Genomic DNA, 15,104 nt, shown 5'->3' with positions numbered 1-15,104 from the left:
TGGCATATGTGTCACACCGCAACAATTAATAACATTGTACCAACTCTACTAGTGACCCATTGCTAAAATAAAACACCCCATACTATATATATTTTTGGGAAGTGACCCTCTTCCTGAAAAGAGCAGCCTGGTAACGCTCCAAATCCTGTCAGTCTTTGGTAGAAGTTCTGCAGTAATGATCTTCTGACTACTTGTGACTGCTGCCGCAATGGGCTGGTCTCATCGGGGTGGTATGGTGACCACTGTGTGAGTAGTCAAAAAAAGCAGGACAGCTAAGACAGTGGGAAGGGGGCAGCAGAGTTGGAGCATTGGGAGATTTACTAGGTGACCATAGAAATGTATATGTTACTGATCTTTGTCACATCACCTGCTATGCATCCATTTTTTTTTTCTAAAAATGCTTGACAAATCACTTTAGCAATCTAATGTTATATTCCATATCAGAAGTTAAGCCACAGATAAAATATTGGAGGTAAGAAAAATAGTAACGAGAATCTAACAGACCTCAAACAGTTGGTCTTCTTACTGTTACTTTATCCATAAAATCAATACGAATCTGACAACAAAGCCATACTCTAAAATGCCAACCTGGAGTCTATCAAAAGAAAGAACTCTTGTGCATTCTACAAAAAAACATCAATTAACATCTCTGCTAATCATTTACAACCAGCAGCCAATAACATCATTCACAGTAACCACTTAGTGAAACGGACGATCACTAGACGATCATTGAACCACATTAACAGCCGAAGAAGGAACCATCCACAATGTTACAATCCTTCAGTAGCCTTCTAAGCCGGTGATTGGGTCAGCCATTCTTCCTCTAAAGCCGGAGTCACACTACAGCGAGATACGGCCGAGTCTCGCAGGATAAAACCAAGCTCTGGCACCGGCACTCCGTAGCGGAATGTGCAGCTCCATGTATTGCTGTGCGGCTGCACGCTCCGTTCCGGAGTGCCGGCGCCAGAGCTTGGTTTTAACCTGCGAGACTCGGCCGTATTTCGCTGTGTGTGATCCCGGCCTAATAGCAATTGCCATTATGACCATGGTAACATGTATTATTAATAATATTATAACACTTTCTGATAACCATTATGACAGTAACCATGAGCTGTCCCCACGATCTGGCAATATGTTGAAGTTCTTTATCCCACACTATTTTGATACATGGAAACAAAATGTAATTCTGTAACTATATTATGCTCTGCACAAATGTCCATGATTAGTTGTTTTTTCCTAAACCACTGTTTTTATTAGCACTATATTGTGTAAGTGGTGCCCGCTGTACAATGGAAAACATAATGCATCCACCTAAATGGAAAGCTGGTGACTCGGGCACTCCATTTTCAATATCAGAATTTGTTTTTGAGCTCTTGTTTCCTCTCTTTGTTTGTGGTGCTACAGTGAGGCATTGAGTGTTACCCGTGACTAAAGAAAGGGGAGTATTATTTGGCTTTGTAAATTATAATTCAGCAGGCTTTTTAAAAGCGTTCGTTTTCATTTAATGCACTCTAAAATAGAAAAATTATCAGTAGCATACAGGTTGGAGAAGGAAATCGGGGGAGTTGGTCCGCAAGGCAAAAGTCAAACTGGATATCCACTGATGGTTCTGATACTCAGGACAGAAGGCTTTCATGGTTGTCTCCCTTTCACTCATTTACCACGACCATATGTCCAATGCTCCATATTCTTGCTAATAATGAAGATTCTATGTGAAGTGGAGACCCTTCTAGGTTATTGTCACCTAACAGCGAAAGACAAGGAACCAACAACAAGTACAGGGCATTGCCAGCTTCTTTGTAGTACACTCTTTGCAACAAGAAAATGTAAAGAAAACGTCACATGATGTGTGACAATCAGTAGGAATCTACATTTAAGCCTCCACGATTGCTTAAAATTAACTAATTTATACTACCCCAAAGGGAATCGGTCAGCAGAAGAGCAGCATAATATAGGGTAAGAGAGCCGGCTTCCTGGGATCTGTCCCTTAGAGGACTGTTTTGGCGTACTTTTGATAAAATCCCGGTTTTGTCTGGTGTAGCTATAAAAGAGCTGAGACATCTGGGCAGTATATAACCCCACCCACACCACTGATTGGCAGATCCCTGAGTCCACTGTGCATAGCCAGAAAGCTGCCAATCAGTGGTGGAGGCAGGGTTACTCAGATTAGCTGGATTGCTGTGCAGATAAGACCAAGTCCTGAAGTGAAAGTCTCCTGCTGATAATAAAGTGATTGTATTTAAACTATAACACACATCCTGGTAAGTGATAAATCCCCGAAATCAGTATAGTTATCCAAAGTCTTGTAATAGTTAAATATGAGTAGACTACTCAGTGTTGATTTTAAAGGGAATCTGTCAGTAAGTGTTTGGACTTTAACCTGAGAGGAGCATAATATAGGGCTCGTCTCAGGTTAAATAGCAAAAACTTGCTGACAGATTCCTTTTAAAAGCAAAAATGAGTACTCATATTTAGCTCTTCATTAACCTCTTTGTGATCACATGAACGCAGGGAGTCTATGGAGCAGGCTCCGAAGTTTATGGTTGGGGCTGGCTGAGTTATACAGCGGGTACCTGCCACTAATAGCAGTGAGTGCAGCTAGCTCAGATTGCTGCTAATCACTTAAATGTTAAGGTCTATTGGCTAAGGCCGGGGTCATGCTTGCGAGAAACTCACACGAGACTCGTATCTCAGTACCCGGAACTGCCGCCAGAACTCGGGAGTGGAGTGTGTGGCTGCATGTATTTCTATGCAGTTGAACACTCCGGTCCCGAATGCCGGTGGCAGTGCCAGGTATTGAGATGCGAGACTCGTGTGAGTCTCTCACAAGTATGACCCCAGCCTCATATTGATTGTGGGATACTGACGTGTTGCCATGTCAGCATGTGGCCCACTGAAGGCCCCCACCATTGCATCTTTTTACCCCCATGAAGTCCTGCCATGGGCTAAACTTCATAAGAGATGATTATTTCTACTATACATAATATTACACTATAAAGTACAAATGGGTTCAAGTCGCCTGCAGGTACTAAAAAAAAAAAAAAAAAATAAAGTTAAAATATTTAAAAATGGTTTTAAAAATATGAAAAAAATATCAAAGTTTCAATCCCCTCCCTTATATCACTTCCCTTCTAATTATTCATAAATATGGGGAAATAATGGTATTTCCACGCCTGTAAAAATTAAAACTATGTAAATATAAATTTAACCAACAAATATGGTAAAAAACGTAAATAAAAAAAAAAAAAAAATGAAAAAGCCTGAAATGCCACTTTTCAGTCATGGCGCCTCCTCCAAAAACGTTACAAAAAGTAATGAAAACATCATACCCCACAATGGTAGCAATCAAAACAACAGCTTACGCCACAAAAAAGGAAGTCCTCACCCAACTCCACTGACTGAATAACGAAAAACAGTCACAGGACTCAAAAAATGGTGACACACACCAAATGTTTATTTTTCACTAAAAAAGTATACAACTTTATTAATGCTTTATAGGGTTGTTTAGGCTTGGTATAAAATTCTGCAGTCACTCTATGTAGCCGCAGATTATTGAATAAGGCCGGGGTCAGACTTGCGAGAAACTCGGACGAGTCTCACATGTATTTCTATGCAGCTGAGCACTCCGGTCCCGAGTGTCGGCGGCAGTGCCGGGTATTGACGTGCGAGACTCGTCTAACGGCAACATACATACAAGCATAATTTCACTATGAAGATTGCTACATAACATTAAAAACTAACAGTGGTAGTAGGACTCTGACCACTATTTGCTTATTCAAGATTTTATAAATATGACTTTCTTTTGTAGTTACATTTCCTTTATGACTTCAGTGAGATCATGACCTGTGTTTTATTTACTTTTTATTAAGCAAAAGTATCTTTGGCAATGAACTACATCATGTATTCTCTCTATATATAGCACACAAGAATGGGGAATGATTGATCTGTATGCCTGTACCAACACTAGTGCTAAGGTAATGCAGGTGTTTACTGAAAACCCTTCTGGTAGAATGCATGGTATAGATGTGGGCAAGCATCAAAATAGACTTGTGCTTGTCTAAACTGTGCCCATCCTGCTCCCTGGGTGTTCTGATTCAATCTAAGCATTGCTCCTCATTTATTACTGCTGGCAAGAGAAGTCATCCCGAGCATAACGCTTAAAGGGGTTTTCCACTTTTAACAAAAGTGGACCCCAAACAAATCTTATAATGTAAAATAACAAAGACGATTGTGCTCACCACCCCTAATCTCTATTTTAGCTGCAGCAGTGACGTCATGTCAGCATTTTTTCTTATCTCATCTCCAGCTACGTATTAATAAATGGATATTTCTGCCCTTTATTTGTCTACTAGCTGAAGAGCCCGGCGTTGCCTGGGCATAGTAACCAACTGTGGTTAGTTATAACAAATTATAATCAATATATTGCACATAAAAACCGTGCATCTAATCCTATCCTGTGTGATACTGACTGCTGAGCCGTGTATCTAATCCTATTCTGTGTGACACTGTCTGCTGAGCTGTGTATCTAATCCTATTCTGTGTGATACTGACTGCTGGGCTGTGTATCTAATCCTATCCTGTGTGATACTGTCTGCTGAGCCGTGTATCTAATCCTATTCTGTGACACTGTCTGCTGAGCTGTGTATCTAATCCTATCCTGTGTGATACTGACTGCTTAGCCATGTATCTAATCCTATCCTGTGTGATACTGACTGCTGAGCCATGTGTCTTATCCTATCCTGTGTGATACTGACTGCTGAGCTGTGTATCTAATCCTATCCAGTGTGATACTGACTGCTGAGCCGTGTGTCTAATCCTATCCTGTGAGATACTGACTGCTGAGCTGTGTATCTAATCCTATCCAGTGTGATACTGACTGCTGAGCCGTGTGTCTAATCCTATCCTGTGAGATACTGACTGCTGAGCTGTGTATCTAATCCTATCCAGTGTGATACTGACTGCTGAGCCGTGTGTCTAATCCTATCCTGTGAGATACTGACTGCTGAGCTGTGTATCTAATCCTATCCAGTGTGATACTGACTGCTGAGCTGTGTATCTAATCCTATCCTGTGAGATACTGACTGCTGAGCTGTGTATCTAATCCTATCCTGTGTGATACAGGGCTCCCCCTGCAGTCTGTGTCAGAGGGTGGTCTGTGTTGGCACGGTAATAAATTGTGTTATTTCCAGCTTTACAGAAGGATGATAACACCATAGAAATAAGAATAATAGGCCTCAGTCACCACAACTGTCTACAAAGAAAACTGTTGCTGATAGCAACCAATCACAGCTCATTTTTCATCTTTTAAACAGCTCTGGGACAGCGTGGCGAGTTTTGAGTGGCGAGGTTGGTGTATGTGTGGTGAAATGTGTGCTGAGAGTCGTATATGTGTTGAAGCACGTGGTAGTGTGTGGCGCATTTTGTGTGTGTGTTCATATCCCCGTGTGTGGTGAGTATCCCATGTCAGGGCCCCACCTTAGCAACTGTACGGTATATACTCTTTGGCGCAATCGCTCTCATTCTTTAAGTCTCCCTTGTTCACATCCGGCAGCTGTCAATTTGCCTCCAACACTTTTCCTTTCACTTTTTCCCCATTATGTAGATAGGGGCAAAATTGCTTGGTGAATTGGAACGCGCGGGGTTAAAATTTTGCCTCACAACATAGCCTATGACGCTCTTGGGGTCCAGACATGTGACTGTGCAAAATTTTGTGGCTGTAGCTGCGACGCTGCGGATGCCAATCCCGGACATACACACACATACATACATACACACCCATATTGAGCTTTATATATTAGATATAGTATTTTTGTAGGTTTTCTGATCTATTAGGTTTAGCCACTTTATATTCACATGCTTATTTTAGGTGCTTCTTTTCAATATTATTTTTTGGTTTTCTATTGTTACGCTTAGGGTATGTGCACACGGTGCGGATTCTGCTGCGTTGTACAGTACCTTTATTTCCTATGGAAATTAAAAAAAACGCAGTGCACATGCTGCAGATTTTTCCGTGCGGTTTTGCTGCGGTTTACAATCCGCAGCATGTCAATTCTTTAGTGCAGAAACGCTGCAGTTTCACACCTCATCCATTATGAGGTGTAAAACCGCAGGCAAAACCGCAGGACTTTAGTCCTGCGGATTTATCTGCGTTTTTTACTACAAAATCCGCAGACCCAAAAAACTCTGTGTGCACATAGCCTTACTAGCTTTTGCATCACCTTGACAGATGCATTGTTTGTATAAGTAACTGTAGATAGTAGTACACGAAAGAAGACGTTTTGGTTAATGTGACCTTTTTTTTTTTTCCTGCTACATGATTCACAACTATACGCTCCATTTCACTGCATCTTGTTTTTTAGATGCCTAAAGCACCATCATCCTTTCTGATAGATGCCTATAAGCTCTACACAATCTATATACCACACGGTATGTTTGACATTCTTATGGATTGCTGCTATATATTTTCTATGGCTCTTTTTAAATTATTTGGCGTGATATGGGCAGTGTGGGATACCTGGCGTTATCTGCGATCAATTTATCCTATTTTTGTATGACCATTTTGACTATTGTATGTATATACTTCTGTTTTCCTTCTTTCTTTTTTTCCTTTGTTATTTTTTCTGTTTTATATGACGTTTTGTTTTGTAATTATATTTACCCTTGTAGTAACTGAAGAAGGTCACATTGACCGAAACGTCTTCTTTCGTGTACTACAATAAACCGCCTTACAAATACCTTTAAGTTGAATGCTAGGTTCATATTTGTTGCTTTAACGGTTTGGGAACCTAACCTTAGCACCATCTTGAGTTGTGCTCACGGTGTTCTTTCTCTGGTCTGATGACCGGTGGGCCAGCAGCAGCTGGTTTTCTATGCTTTTACAATTTTGTGACAACACAACCTGACCAGGTTAGCATAACCTTTTTAAATATATGTTTACGGTAATCAGATAAGCCCCTATTGTGCTTTTTTCTTCTTCCTACTTATTTCTAATGCCAACAGTAAAGCATCCTCAGATTACTCACGTGACGGGTTGCTCTTCAACCAAGGGAGAGGGCTCACTCACAATTTTTCCTAAGAACACTGCAATGAATAAAGAATGGGATCTAAAAATCCTCCAAGAGCAACTTTTCACAATGATCCGGGAGTAAATTGATGATGAACAAAACTTTTTCAAGCATGACGGAGAGCCATATAACAAGGCATAAGTGAAAAAAAGTGGATCAGTGAACAAAACATTTACATTTTGGGTCCATGGCCGGTAATTATCCCAGATGTCAATCCGATTGAGAAGCTGTGGTCAATACTCAAAAAGTGGGCGGACAAACAAAAACACAGAAATTTTTATAAACTGCAAGTACTGATTAGACAGAATGGCTTGTGATCAGTCAAGATTTGGCTCAGAAGTTCATATCCAGCTTGCAGGGCAAATTATAGAAGTCTTGGAAAATAAGAGTCAATGCTGTAAATGATGAGCGCTTCCATAAGCTTGATGTATTTGTGAAAAAAAGTTGAAAAAACGCATGAAATGCTGATAATTGTATTTCAGTAACCATAGAAACATCTGACTACAAGATCTACAAACACTCAAGCAGCAAACTTTGAGAAAACCCAAATTTGTGTCAGTCTAAAAACTTTTGGCTACAATAGTATACTTGTATAATGAATGTATACATATGGATTTTGCACCATAGTTGATTAATGAGCCTTTCGACTGTGAGCACAGTATTACTATCTATCTATCCCCACAGTACAGACCCTGCAGGGTTAGTACCTAGCAGCCACCCTTTTAAAAGCATCACAGCTGGTAAACACTTTTTGTAGCCAGACAAGTCTTTCAATTCTTGTTGGAGGGATTTTCATCCTTTTTTCCTTGGAGAATTCTTCCAGTTCTGTGAAATTCCTGGGTTATCTTGCATGCACTGCTCTTTTGAGGTCTAGCCACAGATATGCAATGATGATCACATCACGCCATTGTATAACCTTTAGCTTGCGCCTTTTGAGGTCGTCTATTGTGGATTTTGACGTGCGTTTAGAATCATTGTTCATTTGTAGTAGCCATCCTCTTTTCAACTTCAGCATTTTACAGATGGTGTCATATTTGTATCAAGGATTTATTGAAATTTCGTTGAATCCATTCTTTCCTCTACCCGTGAAATGTTCCCCATGCCATTGGCTGCAACACAACCCCAAAGCATGATTTATCCACGCCTATGCTTAATGGTTGGCGAGATGTTCTTTTGCTGAAATTCTGTGCCCGTTTTTTCCCCACACATACCTTTGATCATTTTGGCCAAATAGTTATATTTTAACCTCATGGGTCCACAGGCCTTGTTTCCAAAATATATCAGACTTGCTAAGATATTCTTTTGCATACTTCTGATGCTGAATTTTATGGTGAGGATGCAGGAAAGGTTTTCTTCTGATGACTCCTTCCAAGAAAGAAATGTTTATGCAGGTGTCTCTGAACAGTAGAACAATGTACCACAACTCCAGAGTCTGCCAAATTTTTCTGATGGTGTTTTGCAATCAAGCAGAGGTTCTGATTTGCCTCTCTAGCAATCTTACAAGCACCTCTCACTAAAATTTTGCTTGGTCTTCCAGACCTTATCTTGATCTCCACTGTTCCTGTTACCTGCCATTTCTTAATTAATTAATTAGGAAATGGCAGTTTGAAAAAGCCATACTATCTTCTTATAGCCTTTTCCTGCTTTGTGGGCCTCCACCATTTTCATTTTCAGAGTGCTAGGCACCTGCTTAGAAGAACCCATGGCTGCTATTTTTCGGCACTAGGTTAGAGAAAGCTGGGCTACTATAAAGCTGGTAAACTTGCATCACCTGGCCTTTCCTAAGAATTATAGTGAAGAAGCCTTAACCTTAAAAGGCTAATTAAGGTTTGAAACCTTGGTAAAAGTTATCTGAGCACACTAATATCTAAGTGTGCCCAGACTTTTGCATCAGCCCATCTTCCTTTTTATAATTTTTAAAACGTAATAAATAATATATGTATATACAGCACTGGCAAAAATTAAGAGACCACTGCCAAATTTTCAGTTTCTCTGATTTTTCTCTTTTTATTTTTGAGTAAAATGTAAATTGCTCTTTTATTCTATAAACTACTGACAACATGTCTTTGAATTTCCAAGCATTACATTTTGTATTTATTTTCAGAAAATGAGAAATGGTCAAAAGAACAGAAAAATGCAGTGCTTGCAGACCTCAAATAATGCTAAGAAAACAAGTTCATAATCATTTAGAAACAGCAATACTAATGTTTTAACTCAAGAAGAGTTCAGAAATCAATATTTTGTGGTATAACCATGATTTTTAATCACAGCTTTCATGCGTCTTGGCATGCTTTCCACCAGTCTTTCACACTGCTTTTGGATGACCTTATGCCACTCCTGGGACAAAAATGTAAGCAGTTCTTCTTTGTTTGATTTCTTGTGACTCTCCATCTTCCTCTTGATTACATTCAAGAGGTTTTCAATGGGGTTCAGGTCTGGAGACTATATTGTATATGGAGGTAGCTCCTCCTGGTATGCACCTATTCACACTAGTCTGGATGTGCCAGTCAGTTTTTGTCATTTGTATGTTAGCTTACTGACCCAGCACTCCGCTCTCCACAAGGTGGTGATTTTAATTACAGCAGGTCCCTACTTACCCATAAATGCAGGCATTGTTGACAGAGGTGACCACATTTAACCAGGATTTCAGACATCAGCCTTAGAGAGGTATTCACACAGGTCAGGGACCCATGAGACTTTGAGACCACCTTGACGATGGCTAATGGGCAGATATAATTTGGCCAAATTTTATGCTAAGCGTCTCATTTTTTTCTAAAACTCCAAAGCTGTATTGATATTCAAATTTCACATATTTCACATTGACATGCCTTAGCATGATAGAGTGCAAACTTATTTTGTATATGGAGGTAGCTCCTCCTGGTATGCACCTATTTACACTAGTCTGGATGTGCTATTCAGTTTTTTTTGCCACAGGTCTGGAGATTGGGCTGGCCATGACAGAGATATGATGTGGTGGTCCTTCATCCACACATTGATTGACCTACCTGTGTGGCATGGCGCATTGTCCTGCTGGAAAAACCAGTCATCAGAGTTAGGGAACATTGCCTGAGTAGAAGGAATCAACTGTTTTTCCAGGATAACCTTGTATTCGGCTTGATTCATACATCCTTCGCAAAGATTAACCTGCCCAATTCCAGCCTTGCTGAAGCATCCCCAGATCATCCCCGATCCCCCCCATATTTCACAGCGGGTGCAAGAAACTGTGGCTTGTAGGCCTCTTCAGGTCTCAGTCTAACCATTAGAAGACCAGGTGTTGGGCAAAGCTGAAAATTAGACTCATCAGAGAAGATTACCTTTCTCCAGTCCTCTATGGTCCAATCCTTATTGTCTTTAGCAAACTTCAGCCTGGCTCTCCTTTGCTTCTCATTGCTGAAAGGCTTTTTTCTACCGTTACATGACTTGAGCTCTGCCTCTAGGAGCCTGTTACTAACTGTTCTTGCCATGCACTTCACCCTAGATGCCATTCCCTTTGTAGGTCACTTGATGTCATCCTGCGGTTGCTGAGTGACATTCGAATAAGATGACTGTCATCCCGGTAAGTGAAGAGTCGTTTTCGCCCTCTGCTGGTCTGTAGCTTTGTTGTCCCCAATGTCTGCTGCTTGACCTTATTGTAATGGACTGCCAATTTAGAAATTTTAAGGATGGAGGCAACATGACGCTCACTGTATCCCTCTGCTAGTAAAGCCAGAATTGAGCCCTTCTTTTCCTCACTCAAGACTTTTCTTTTCAACTCCTTTGGCATGGTTAAAAGTCATTTTTTCATACCTACTACTTTCGGGATATTACTAGCACTTGTTTTGCCATCCAGTTTTCCTATTGCAAGAGGACTGTGAACACCACAGCAGGGTATTTTTTATACTTTCGTTCGTTAAATGAGATTTGGTTCAGGTGATCAACTAATCAGAAGCACATTAAGTAGAATGAGGTGTACTCTGGTTGGAATTCAACTCACACTGGAATGGAATGACTATCAGACAGGTAGAGAAGCTGATTTTTATAAAACTGTGCAGTGGTCTCTTAAATTTTGCCAGAGCTGTATATATAGGCCTAAAATACAAAAGGAAATGTCTTTTTTAACTTTAGAACTTTTAGAGATCATTTAATCTTCTACTTGCTTAACTGTTCGCAATAGCAGATAAAAAAATCCAGTGTGGTGCCGACGCTCCCGAAAAAAGTAAACTGTGAGAGATCGGCTTATTTAAAAAAATTATTTTAAAGATTTTTATTCTGAAGTGTAGCAGTAAAAACAACGCATTTCGGCTTAAAAAAAAGCTTTCATCAGGTAAAATATACATCTATACGAAAACAATGACCATGTCTTTATAAACCCTTTTTACAACTGGAAAGGGAGGGGTGTTTATTACTAGCACCAATCCTTCACTTAATTTGCATACTCCTCTTAATTGGTTTAGCTCTTTAGCACAGGTAAATAAAAGATATAAGGGCCCCGTCACACACAGCGACTCACCAGCAATCCAGACAACGATATCAACTTGTCAGGATCACTGGTGAGTCGCTACATGATCGCTGGTGAGCTGTCAAACAGGCAGCATCACCAGCGATCAGCACCAGAGACGCCGAGCGCGTGGCGTCGCTGTGTACATTAGTTACCAGAGCGCTGATGCAGGGAGCTGGTAACCAAGGTACACATCGGGTTTCTAAGCGGCGCACGTCACTTAGAAACCCGATGTGTACCTTGGTCACCAGCTCCCTGCATCAGCGCTCTGGTAACTAAGGTACACATCGGGTTTCTAAGCACCGCACGCTGCTTAGAAACCCGTTTACCTTAGTTACCAGCGCGCTGATCGCTGGTCATTGCTCTCCCGCCTGCCACACGCAGCGATGCGTGCTGGCCAGTGGGAGACCAACGACCCAAAAAAGTCCTGACCTTTCAGGAACGATCAGCGATAACTGGCTGGCGGGGCCGGTCGCTGATAGCTGTCACACATAGCGATCTCACTGGTGAGATCGCTGTTGCGTCACAAAACTTGTGACTCAGCAGCGATCTCGCGATCGCTATGTGTGACGGGGGCTTAATTCACATTCCTTAAGAAGTTATACCCTAGTGGGAAAAATATAAAAATAAATAAATAAAAGAAAAAAAAATTCTAATGAACCTAATCACTATATCAAGGTATAGCATCTCCAAGTTTTCTCAATCACATCGTGCAAACCATTTGGGTACAAGGCTTGTAACCGAAAAATCCAGAAAGATTCCTTTTTGTTTAGTGTTTGATAGCGATTAAGCACTCCGGCAGGTATCATTTCTACTGGTGTAACTGTTATTTGGAATTTCTTGCTGTGCTTTAACAACATGTGACGAGATAAACTATGCTGAAAGAAACCGATTTTAGTATTATGATGGTGTCCATTCATTCTTGCTACACCGTCATAATACTAAAATCGGTTTCTTTCATGATGAAGGCTTTTTTTAAGCCGAAATGCGTTTTTACTGCTACACTTCAGAATAAAAATCTTTAAAAAAATATTTTTAAATAAGTTGATCTCTCACATTTCACTTTTTTCGGGAGCGCCGGCACCGGACTGGATTTTTTTTACTCTTTTATCCTACACCTCCGGACGACTGAGTATCGCCCAGTTGTCCAGGAGCCGTGCAGCATACCGAGTAATTAGGAGCTTGGTTTGGGACATTCCCCCAGGGCCAATACGCTGTTCCTTCCACCTCAACTTGGTGAGTGCATCAGTTTTGTATTTTCACTTGTGACATTTTTAATATTGCACTTAGATCCTGCGCGGTGCTGTCCCTTTTATATTCCCTATCCTCAGGGTACTATATGAAAAGTGTTTGCAATAACAATAATTTTGACCAGGGGTGCCTAAACTTTTACATGTTAGTGTATACAGTTGTGGCCAAAAGTATTGACACACCCTGCAATTCTGTCAGATAATACTCAGTTTCTTCCTGAAAATGATTGCAAACACAAATTCTTTGGTATAATTATCTTCATTTAATTTGTCTTAAATGAAAAAACACAAAAAGAATTGTCCTAAAGCCAAATTGGATATAATTCCACACCAAACATAAAAAAGAGGGTGGACAAAAGTATTGGCACTGTTCGAAAAATCATGTGATGCTTCTCTAATTTGTGTAATTAACAGCACCTGTAACTTACCTGTGGCACCTAACAGGTGTTGGCAATAAATAAATCACACTTGCAGCCAGTTGACATGGATTAAAGTTGACTCAACCTCTGTCCTGTGTCCTTGTGTGTACCACATTGAGCATGGAGAAAAGAAAGAAGACCAAAGAACTGTCTGAGGACTTGAGAAACCAAATTGTGAAGAAGCATGAGCAATCTCAAGGCTACAAGTCCATCTCAAAAGACCTGAATGTTCCTGTGTCTACCGTGCGCAGTGTCATCAAGAAGTTTAAAGCCCATGGCACTGTGGCTAACCTCCCTAGATGTGGACGGAAAAGAAAAATTGACAAGAGATTTCAACGCAAGATTGTGCGGATGTTGGATAAAGAACCTCGACTAACATCCAAACAAGTTCAAGCTGCCCTGCAGTCCGATGGTACAACAGTGTCAACCCTTACTATCCGTCGGCGTCTGAATGAAAAGGGACTGTATGGTAGGAGACCCAGGAAGACCCCACTTCTTACCCCGAGACATAAAAAAGCCAGGCTGGAGTTTGCCAAAACTTACCTGAAAAAGCCTAAAACGTTTTGGAAGAATGTTCTCTGGTCAGATGAGACAAAAGTAGAGCTTTTTGGGCAAAGGCATCAACAGAGTTTACAGGAGAAAAAAAAGAGGCATTCAAAGAAAACAACACGGTCCCTACAGTCAAACATGGCAGAGGTTCCCTGATGTTTTGGGGTTGCTTTGCTGCCTCTGGCACTGGACTGCTTGACCGTGTGCATGGCATTATGAAGTATGAAGACTACCAACAAATTTTGCAGCATAATGTAGGGTCCAGTGTGAGAAAGCTGGGTCTCCCTCAGAGGTCATGGGTCTTCCAGCAGGACAATGACCCAAAACACACTTCAAAAAGCACTAGAAAATGGTTTGAAAGAAAGCACTGGAGACTTCTAAGGTGGCCAGCAATGAGTCCAGACCTGAATCCCATAGAACACCTGTGGAGAGATCTAAAAATGGCAGTTTGGAGAAGGCACCCTTCAAATATCAGGGACCTGGAGCAGTTTGCCAAAGAATGGTCTAAAATTCCAGCAGAGCATTGTAAGAAACTCATTGATGGTTACTGGAAGCGGTTGGTCGCAGTTATTTTGGCTAAAGGTTGTGCAACCAAGTATTAGGCTGAGGGTGCCAATACTTTTGTCTGGCCCATTTTTGGAGTTTTGTGTGAAATGATCAATGTTTTGCTTTTTGCTTCATTCTCTTTTGTGTTTTTTCATTTAAGACAAATTAAATGAAGATAATAATACCAAAGAATTTGTGTTTGCAATCATTTTCAGAAAGAAACTGAGTATTATCTGACAGAATTGCAGGGGTGTCAATACTTTTGGCCACAACTGTATATAGTGCTTTCATATTCAGTGTCACCAATTTTCTAAGCAAATATGTTTCTAAAGGAGCTATTGAAACCAGATGTTGGTAAAAACCCATCCAATCCACACAGGCAAATAAATTGAAGAACAGACCTCCATAAATTAAGTGCAATGAGAAATGACACACTGAAAAAATATTTAACACATGAAGAAAGAGAGGCACAAAAAGCCATAGCAAGTCACTACACCAGCTGTATTTTTTGCAAGCTAAACATGCCCAGATCCTTTAACCGTTCCGCGTAGGACACACTTTGCAGTCCGCTCACCATTCTGGTAGCTCGTCTCTGAATTTGCTCCAGTATATTGATGTCTTTTTAGAAATGTGATGCCCAGAATTGGACACAGTATTCCAGATGAGGCCTGACCTAGGAGGAGTTTGATGTATTTGCCTGTGTGGATTGGATGAGCCGTTTGACACCTCGTGAGAATTTCATGTCAATAGCAGCTTTAGAAATATATTTACTTAGAAAATACTTGTTCTTCCCGCTGTA

At 40.7% G+C, this 15,104-nt stretch overlaps 1 protein-coding gene across 1 annotated transcript in view; it reads right to left on the bottom strand.

The window, feature by feature from the left end:
- Nucleotides 1-15,104, bottom strand: part of RHBDF1 (rhomboid 5 homolog 1) — a 189,960-nt gene that overhangs the window by 164,887 nt on the left and 9,969 nt on the right. The window lies entirely within an intron of this gene.

This window comes from Dendrobates tinctorius, unplaced genomic scaffold (assembly GCF_039654945.1).
Source record: "Dendrobates tinctorius isolate UK_male_01 unplaced genomic scaffold, ASM3965494v1 ptg000150l, whole genome shotgun sequence".
In the NCBI taxonomy this organism is placed as follows: Eukaryota; Metazoa; Chordata; class Amphibia; order Anura; family Dendrobatidae; genus Dendrobates; species Dendrobates tinctorius.
Note: the sequence above shows the minus strand (reverse complement) of the source record. Positions and strands in the feature narration are given on the sequence as shown.